Source organism: Semicossyphus pulcher, unplaced genomic scaffold (assembly GCF_022749685.1).
Source record: "Semicossyphus pulcher isolate SPU_LCO1_2020_fin unplaced genomic scaffold, fSemPul1.0.p SCAF_17, whole genome shotgun sequence".
NCBI lineage: Eukaryota > Metazoa > Chordata > Actinopteri > Labriformes > Labridae > Semicossyphus > Semicossyphus pulcher.
The window spans coordinates 25,443,456-25,454,159 of record NW_027211681.1 but is presented as its reverse complement, the minus strand read 5'-3'; positions in this window follow the sequence as shown (position 1 = coordinate 25,454,159).

Genomic DNA, 10,704 nt, shown 5'->3' with positions numbered 1-10,704 from the left:
AGGATTTAAATATAAACTGTAGATCATAATACGTACTATATCAAATATTCATATGGTTTTGCAGTAGTTCTTATCAAGTTCCTAATCAACAATATTTCCAGACATAGATTTATGTGATCTTTACATAGCTTACATAGTCATACAGCAGCATGTTGGTGACACAGGTATATTTATTACATCTACACCACAGCTGCTGTTGTTTTGGGCTTTTCTGTACTGGATGGGACCCACTTGGAGATTGCAATATTTCAATGAAAGACCTTCCCATGTAAAATAGGAGCTCAAAATTATTTTGTCGACCTGATCAGGGACAGCCAGAGGAGCAGGAAGACCTGCAGTATGCCAGCGTCCACTTCTCCAACAAGCAGACAGATCCAGATCTGTCCTACAACATCAGACCTGCTCGGCCACACAGACACATGGAGCAACAGGAAGACACTGTGTACACCGCTGTCAAATTTAACCGGGCCAGTACCACCATGAGGTGAGCAGCTCATGAGAAAAGGACATCCTCACAGCAAAATACATTTTCTTGAGAATCATGCATTTATTTTGGCCTTCCGAGCGCTGTTGTTATCATTATCACTGATGGGATATTATTTTCTACTAAATCTTTATCATCACTTGATTTTTCCCTTCAGAAGCAGAGGTCAGGAAACTGGAGAGGATCCAGCTGCACTGTACAGCACAGTCAACAAAACCCGATGACCACAACAAATATTGCATTCATACTCTGATATTTCTATTTCTATATTCTTTTTCAAATTTGTATTTTACTTATAATTTTTATAATATATTTCTAAGGATCAGCCGATCCAAGAAGGTACAATTATATATAAAACATAACTTTAACATTCAGCAGTTTTCAGCTTAGTTCGTTCTCTGCCTGTTTCATAACTGAAGAATAATGAAAGTATTTACTGAGTTTTGCTGGGTTGCATCAACAAGATGAATTTTACCCAAGATTTGTTTGAAATCAGTAAATCTAAGTTTTTATCTGTAAAAAAAAAATGAAATCGAGTTTAATTAATTCGTAGACGCTTACTCACCAGAATTAAAAGATGAACAGAATTAACAAGAAGTGGTTTCTATCAAGCTAAGTCTGTTAATTAGATAATAAGGCTCGGCACAGAAGCTCCAAATCTCCTTCTTTGAGAAATTAAAAGTTACGCTTTCTCCAATGTAATTTTAAAGATGATACTGGATCACTTTTTCAATTTGAGTTAATGATTTTGGTAAAACAGAATTAAATTTAATCTAGGTTAAGAGTAGAACACAACTGAGGTTTAAATAGAGGTTTAAATTTCATTGTTCTTCACTTCAAGCTAGTTTTTAAAGTTTGGTGCAAAACAATTAAAAGTTAAACCCTGATTTAATGTAGTTAAAAAAGTGCTTCATGTCCTAAAGTATTTAACTGTGAATATAATTTGTGAAACATGCTTTTTATGACCAACTGATAAATAAATATTTAATACTCAGTAACCCTTTCTCTCTGAATTTGTCTGTAGAATCTCTTCCTCCAAAGCCTCTAGACTACCTATTAGCCTGTCTCTTTCACTGCTCTAACATGTGAATACATCCCAGATGATCAATGAAGCCCTACCTGATATTCACTGGTTTCATTCATTGGTTCCCTTAAGTTTGACTGGTTATTTTGTCTTTGTTAATGTCAACAGGTGTCATGTCATGGTTATGATGGTGTCACTTCAGTCTTATGCACACCCCTTCAAATAAAGTTTTAAAATAGAGATACCAAGTATTTAATAAAATCCACATTCTCCCTGACTTACAACATTTAAAAGAAGCATCCAGAAAGTGAAAAAACTAAAACCTAAAATAGTATATCTAATGACAAATGTATTCATTAGTAATTTGTAATTAGTAATTTCATAGTTCATTAAGTCAAGGTGGTAAGGAAGTTTCACTGTCTCATCATGCATGGTGTGTAAAGTGATATTTCAAGCTTTCTGCAGTCTGGATGGAAACTTAGTTCATTTGAGCACTGCTGGAAGGATTGACTAATTAATCTTTCAGATACTATATTTTTCCTTTTACTAAAATGGAAGTCATGAAAAAAACAGCCTTCACTTTTATATTACTGGTGAGGTGGTGGTGTGTGGACAACACAAGTCGTTTTTTTATCCTTGTTCTCACATCTGTTTCACAATGCATATTTAAACTTTGAACAGGAAGGAAGTAGGGTGTATTTTAGCGGCTATAACAAATAAAAAAACCATGATGGGAACGGAGAAAGCCTTTTCTGGGTGTAAACTCTTGCAAAAATTCTTCAGGAAAAGAACTGTGATAGGAGAACGGCGGCCTGCGGAGGGTTTCCCCTGTGGATTAGAGCATTTTAAATATTCACAAAAATCCCACATGAGAAGAAGCAGAATGGGAGAAGGGGGCAAGCCGACCACGGTCCCTGTTTTGCTGTTCATGTTCCAATATACCACCTTTACCAGTAATTTTCAATCACACCAAGAGACAAAAAGAACTGTGCAGGGGTCTGCAAATGGTTTCCCAAGCAGAACAAAGCCCTCTCTGCTTGTAAACTATCACAAAAACCCCGCCTGAACAGACGACGATGGCTAGCTGACCATCGTCCCCATATACCACCTTTACCAGTTTTTATATGGACATAGAGAGGAAAAAGAACCGTGAAGGGAACTTGGGCCTCCAGGGGGTCTCCCCCACAGGAGAGAACCTTCTCTGAGGCTAACCTTAGCAAAAAACCCTCAGGAAAAGAACCAGGACGGGAGAACGGGGGCCTGAGGAGGGTTTCCCCCATGGGACAGAGCCTCCTCTGCGGCTAAACTCACCAAACAACCCTGCCTAAATAGAACAAGGATGGAAAATGAGGGCTAGCTGACCACGGTTTTGTTAAGTGTTCATGTCCCAATCTACTACCGATACCAGTAATTGCACTGACACCAAGTGCAAAGAAGAAATCTGACAAGAGAGAAGACACAACGGGAGAATGGTGCTAGCTGACCATGGTCCCCGTTTAGCAGGTCGTGTCCCCTTATACCACCATTACCAGTAATTTCAAAGACACAGAGGGGGAAAAAGAACCTCGTAGGGAGAGCTGGGGCCTGCATGGGCTTTCCCCTGCAGAAGAGAGCCTTCTCTGGAGGTAAAGTCTCACGATAACACTGCCTGAAAGGGCTGGGAGAGACCCCTTACAGGCCCCTGATCTCCCGTCACCTCCCTTCCTGTGCTATGGACGTAGTTTTCCAAAAAGAACCAGGATAATAGAACGGTGCTAGCCAATCATGTTCCATGTTTAGCAGGTGATGTCCCCGTATACCACCATTACCAGTAATTTCAAAGAAAAACAAGGGGAAAAAAAGAACCTCGAAGGGAGAGCTGGGGTCTGCAGAGGGTCTGCCCTGCAGGAGAGAGCCTTCTCTGGAGGTAAACTCTCACAATAACCCTGCCTGAAAAGGACGGGAGAGACTCTGCTATGGACGTAGTTTTCCAATGTGAAAATTAAAGTGAACATTATGGAAGAAGCGGGGAGGATAAAACTAACCTATTATCACTCAGACAAGCAAGACAATCTTTACATCCACCTCTGCGTGGTAGGAAACATTGAGATCATGTGGTGGGATTTAATTCCGGCTGCGTTCTCAGTGACCCCGATGCTGCGCTGAGAGTTGTTGTAGGGATAAAATTTCACTGTCATTGTATCTCACATGACTACATGTGAAAATAAATGTATTGATTTGATTGTTTTTAAAGTAACATTTGATTTGAATTAATAAATAATAAATACTTTAAAATATTCTGATCAGCGTCCTAGTTTGCTACGAGTTTAGATTGTCACACATTTATATCCAAGAGAAGCTCAGTAGTACCACAGTTTGCTAGATGGTCAAAGTATTCCTGTGTCTGATTCACATAAACAGCCAGCGTCCACAACAGGTGACGGATCTGTTTTTAAACTCTGTGGTCGGAAACATTAGAGAGCTAAATGATTTGGATTCAGCTTTAAAGGAAATTTCACATCAATTTTAAGTATTATTTTCTTTAACAGCTATCAAGACAATACAACTCAGATCTGTTCTTTAGCTTCTGCTTGTTTCTCACATTTTGTGTCTGTAAGGATGAAATGTGCCACAGTGTTTATTATGATGTGGGATGTTGCTGAGATGAAGGTACACAGACCACAGAAGGTCATGTTTGAACTCTAAACCTCCTCTTGGTCCATTTAAAATACCTGGGTCCTTCATCCTAACAGAGTAGGTTATGAATGAAGTATCTGTGGTAAACAAGTTCAAATGCAAATGTTGTCAATCATGACAAATAAAGTTCAAACGGTTAAACAAATTGGACTCAACAATCAGAGCTGAAATGTAAAATGTTGTCAGGGTCCTGATTCAGTATCTGATGTTTCACTGTCCTCTAGTGGAGAAGTTTCAGTGGCACATTCAGGCTTCATCAGCCTGACTGCTCCCTCTACGTCCTGCTTTAAAGGGGCAGTTCACCAAAATAACATATTCACTCTCTTACCTGCAATGGTATCCATCTCTTCAGACGTCTGAGGTGTTGTTTTATTTTGTTGAACACTCTGAGGTTTGGTTTTTTTTTTCTGTTGGGTTCAAACTAACAGGCATGAGAGTCTCTCCACGTCTGTGTTCAGCTTCTCTCTACAAACAGCAGCGACCTGACCACAGAGTGAACAGAGAAGAAACTGACCAAGACAAAAGTTACACTTCATTGTTACCTCCTCTCTTATATTTAATAATCTGTCTGATTTTCATCCTGTTCAGTCACACTGCCTCGTGGTTCACAGGTCCAATCAGTCCTGTTCCTTCTCCTCACCTGCAGACTGTGAGACCTCCTGCCTCAGTGCACACAGAGATGAACTGTAGAGGCCATGTGTAAATATTGATCATCAATATAAGTGATTGTTGTTTAATATGTGCTTTGTGATACAGCGTCAGAGCGACTGTGAGTGAGTCATGTGTATTTAACATATTTTTCAATAGTTAAAATAAACTCTGTTCTCAGCATGTGACCTTTTTTTATCACATACTGCTGCAGTGCAGAAGAAATTAAACTCGTCTGTTTTCCTCTTCTCTTTTTGCTCTTTTCTTGTGATTTATGCAGCAAACAGGTTTGAAACCAACAAGCTGTGTTACTTAGTTTTTTTTGAGTCTCTCTTAACTTAGCTTAAAACAACCTAACTTCTTGGTGATGTAGGTGTTAGCTGGCATTTGACACCTCATGTATTTTAGTTGCGTAAAGAGGAAGGAAACAAGCCTCACAATTCTCTCTTCTGCTGACTGACTGCAGAAGAAAGACATCTTTGACGACGACGTCCTTCGTCTTTGTAAGTAAAAATAATAATCAATATGTGTCATTCTGTTTAATTTCTGTATACTTATTATTTTATCTGCTTTTTTGGTCCCTAAAGTCACACAGAAAGATGAGAGGAGCAATGAGGAGTTTAACTGCAGCAGCGAGTGGATTGGTCATCTTCCTTCTCTCTCTGACAGGTACCTTATATCTACAGTTAAATTCATTGCATTAAAAGAGGGGATTCTGGGAAAATGTGGGCTGATAAATGTGGGTTAAAGTGTGGAAAATGTTGATCACAGGAAAGCGAGAAACGCTACAAACATTGGTTTTGTGTTGTTTAACTCTGTAGACAGAAATGTGTCCAACATCGACATCTTCTGCTCCTGTTTTTTGGATAAAGAAGCTCTGTGTGAAAAACTTGTACATGCTGTAAACTGAAAATATTATTGTACACATTTATAACTGTTCCCACCTTACTCGTTAAAAACCTGACACCCTTTGTATCTCTTTTCTGAAGCCGACCCTGGTTGCAGAGGCTTCAGCTCATGTGGTGCACGATCAGTTTTTATTTCTATAAACAGAAACTTTGATCATTGTAAAGTTTTTTGAAAGGTGAACTTGTTTCACTGTGAAGTCTCAAGACACTGTTTGAACTTCATCTTTTAGCATCTTACATCTGAACCACACAGTACAGTTTCTCACGCCTCAGTGTTCGGCATTTCTCTTTAGTTTTCACACTTAACTCAGCAGCAACCTGACAACAGAGTAAACTTTCCAAATAAAAGCACAGACTCTTTAATAATTCAAGTCATACATGTTGATTGTGTTTCCTGATGTGCTCTGTGTTACAGTGGTACAGGGTCAGAATGGCTGGAGAGTGACGTACTCTCCTACTAAGATCTGTGCCGCAAAAGGATCAACAGTGAACATCAGCTGCACCTACACGTACCCATCAAGAGTAAATAAGAAGGATAACAAAGTTGAGAAGAAATTCTGGTTCACCAGAATAGAAGGTCGTGAATATATAGATGTTGAAACAGAATCAAAGTATTCAGGTCGTGTGCAGAATCACTGTGAGGGGAACAGATGCACTCTGACAATCACAGACCTGAGAGAGAGCGACTCAGCTGAGTACATGTTCAGGATCATAACAAACCAAGACAAGTATTCTGGTAGTCCTGGAGTCACCCTGTCTCTCACAGGTAAAGTTTTCACTAAAATATTCAATTATTTATTTTATAATTTCACCTTTTTCGAAAATACTGTAAATGATTGTGCACACGTGCAAATCAATAAACTGTCATTTCTACACTTGTTCAGATCTCCAGGTCCAGGTGAGAACATATGGTCTACATGGGTCTTTGTGTTTGCAGTGTCTCAACAGTTGTCCTGGTGCTTCTTCCTCTGTCTGGATCAAGAACGGACAGAAAATTAAACGTGAATATTCACTATATTATAAGCCAGGCCAGGTTGGTGATACAGACAGATTTTCCTGTGCTGTACGAGGATATGAGAAGTTCCCCTCTCCTTCAGTGTGTGAGTACATTCACAGTCTTCCACTGACATTAAACTCCTGTACGTTAAAGCTGCTGTGAGGAGTTTTTAGCTGGTTATGACCTACCTACAAAAGCAGTTGACTTTTTATATATAGTTATTTTAAGTCCTGTCAGGGCTGCCACCAGGTCGGTCTCAGACGAGGTGATTTACAGCCTTTGTTTACATTTTGTACAGCAAAGTTTTATAGTGAGTGATACGACTGACTGTTAAAAGACAGCAGGAGGAGATTTTTCATCAGAACACACTACAAACACATGTACAGGACAAGATCAGCAGAGAGATAAGATGTACCGGTGTGTCCACAGGGGTCGCCAAGATCGACACACAATGAAAGTTGCTCCCAGTTGCTTTAACTGCACGAACCTCAGTGATATTTGCTGATTTAATGGGCAGAATTGAGTGAAAAAAGTCTTTGCCCCGTGAGATTGTAGAGATATTGTATAATAATCTCTTCTCCTCTGTCTGCACTACAAAATTAAGCCATATCAGAAGCTTACACTTGAAATTTAGCAACACAAGTCAGCATCATTATGTCTTTAAAACTGATTTATCAGTTAACAGTCTCCACAAACACTAAACCAGGATCACTTCCTTGTTCTCAGGCCTTCAGCACTGCCGAACAGTTCTTTATATCTGTGATGTTGATGAGCTTTAGGTTTGATTTCCACCAGTTTTGTGTCTGAACTAATGTCAATTTAAAAAGTTTCATTAAAAAATGTGTTATTACATATTGTGTTTTCTCCTCCAGATGCTCCACAGCTTCCCTCTGTGTCAGTGAGTCCCTCTGCTAAGATAGTGGAGGGCACATCAGTGACTCTGACCTGTAGCAGTGACGCTAACCCAGCAGCTCGATACACCTGGTACAAAATTAATCGACTTCTGAATCTTCATCGAGTCAGTTCAGGACCAGAGCTTGTCTTCAGGTCCATCCAGGCCTCTGACTCTGGAGAGTATTACTGTAAAGCTGAGAACGCGCTGGGGAGGAAGACATCTACAAACATCTCTGTTAGTGTTGAATGTAAGTAAACCACAGCTCTGTCTGTCTGCCCGTCCGTCTCTTTAAGTTGTATTGATCATTTGCTCATCTTGCACTGTTTTAGAGCAGCACTTTTCCACAGCTTTGCGTCCACATCTGCACAGATGTTCAGGGTCAACCACCTATCAAGATTCAGATGCTTCCACACACACAACAACTTCTAGCACTAAACATTTTTTACACATTATGTTTCATTGTTTCCAGATCCTCCGCAGGTTCCAACTGTGTCTGTGAGTCCCACTGGTGAAATCAGAGAGAACAACTCAGTGACTCTGACCTGTAGCAGTGACGCTAACCCAGCTGCTAAATACACCTGGTACAAGGAGAACCAAACACTGCCTAAAGAACGAGGGCACAGTTATCATTTCACCTCCATCAGCTCTGAGGACAGAGGGACCTACTACTGCAAGTCTGAGAATGTACACGGGTGGAAAAGGTCTTTGTCTCTCTTAATAGATGTCCAGTGTAAGTACAGAACAAGAGCAAATATGATGCACAGCTTTATAATATACATCATGGGGTCACAGTGTTACATACATGACCTTACGCCAAAATGTAACATGACAAAGCTATGCTAACATTTGATACAATGTTATCTGATATGAATGACATTTGTCTCTCTGTATCTCCTCCAGACTCACCAAAGCTTCCCTCTGTGTCAGTGAGTCCCTCTGCTGAGATAGTGGAGGGCACATCAGTGACTCTGACCTGTAGCAGTGACGCTAACCCAGCAGCTAATTACACCTGGTACAAAAGTTATGGACCTCGAAACAGTCATGTCAGTTCAGGACCAGAGCTTGTCTTCAGGTCCATCCAGGCCTCTGACTCTGGAGAGTATTACTGTAAAGCTGAGAACGAGCTGGGGAGGAAGACATCTACAAAGATCTCTGTTAGTGTTGAATGTAAGTAAACCACAGCTCTGTCTGTCTGTCTGTCTGTCTGTCTCTTTAAGTTGTATTGATCATTTGCTTATCTTGCACTGTTTTAGAGCAGCACTTTTTCACAGCTTTGCGTCCACATCTGCACAGATGTTCAGGGTCAACCACCTATCAAGATTCAGATGCTTCCACACACACGTCAACTTCTGGCAGTAAAAAAATTCAACACATTTTGTTTCATTGGTTCCAGATCCTCCGAAGGTTCCAACTGTGTCTGTGAGTCCCACTGGTGAAATCAGAGAGAACAGCTCAGTGAATCTGACCTGTAGCAGTGATGCTAACCCAGCTGCTAATTACACCTGGTACAAGGAGCATGATGACTCACCAAAAGCTTCAGGACAGATCTTCACCATCACTGAGTTCACAGCTGAACACGGTGGGAATTATTACTGTGAAGCCAAGAACACAAGAGGACGTCATAACTCCACCTTACACCTGATTGTGGTGGCAGGTAAAATTTTGAATTCAGCTACACACACACCTGTTCACTGCACCAGACCAGATTGATGTTAATAAGTAGCATCTGATAACTGATGTAAAGAAAAGGTCCTGTCTTCATTCCCAGACAGTTGGAGTGAGGTTGATCACATATCTGTCTTTATTTGAAGGGAATTCCACATTAATCATGAACATCATCAGGCTGACTCTGGTGCTCTTGCTGGTGATTCCTCTGCTTCTCCTGATTGTGTGGACGAGGTAAAACCATTAAAATCCACCAGTTCACTCACCTCTCTTTCATTTAGCTCCTTTAACTTCCTTTAGTTTTATAGTTGTGAATTTCTGTGATGAGTTTTGTCATTTTTGTGTTTTGACTCAATCCAGGAAGAAGACTCTGAGCTTTGCAGAGACGATAGAGGTGAGAGAGAGAGAGTGTCTTTAAAACATGAATAAATAGATTCTTAATTAAATCTTATCATCTGTCTTCAGTTAGACTCTGGTGCTGAGTATGAGGATGTCTCAGACTTGAAGGCCGTCACTGCAGCACAGACAGAAGACACAGAGGAGCAGGAAGACACGGTGTGAAGTCCAGTCAGGTCAGAGCCTCCTGCAACGAATAAAAAACGTGCGACTACAGTTTTATTGTCACAGTTACGACTATAACTTTTTGTTTTTTGTGATTTTCTTCAGATGCACATGAACCAGAGGCATGACTCACTGTGGAGAGCGAGGATGTGAAGGATGTAGGGGGAGTGGAAACATTTACCTTCTACTGCAAAAGATTTCACATTCAGTTTTCAGCATGTACGAGTCAGCAGCACAGAGAGTTAACATCAGCATGGAGCAGAAGGGTTAGAAGAATGTGGCCTTGGCAGCTTAAACTGAATCATGTGGAGGTGTCAAACATTAATATTTAGATCAGCTGATGGTTAGGTGGTGTGTGACATAGTGACTCATTAATCACTGCTTTATATGCAAGCTTGTCTGTCCTTTAGACGGTAATTATCTTGTTCCTTTAAGGACCTCTACAGCCGCCTCTCTTTTCGCTCTGCTACATTTGTGCTCTTAATGTTTAAGTTTTGCAAATACTGAATTATTTGTGCTTCTACAAATAATTTTGCACTGTGATGATATTTGACTACGAGGCACAAAAGAACCAGGACAGGAGAACGGTCCCTGTTTAGCAGGTGATGTCCCCGTATACCACCATTACCAGTAATTTCAACGAGGAAAAAAAAAAACCTCGAAGGTCCTTCTCAGTGACCCCGATGCTGCGCTGAGAGTTGTTGTAGGGATAAAATTTCACTGTCATTGTATCTCACGTGACTACATGTGAAAATAAATGTATTGATTTGATTGTTTTTAAAGTAACATTTGATTTGAATTAATAAATAATAAATACTTTAAAATATTCTGATCAGCGTCCTGGTT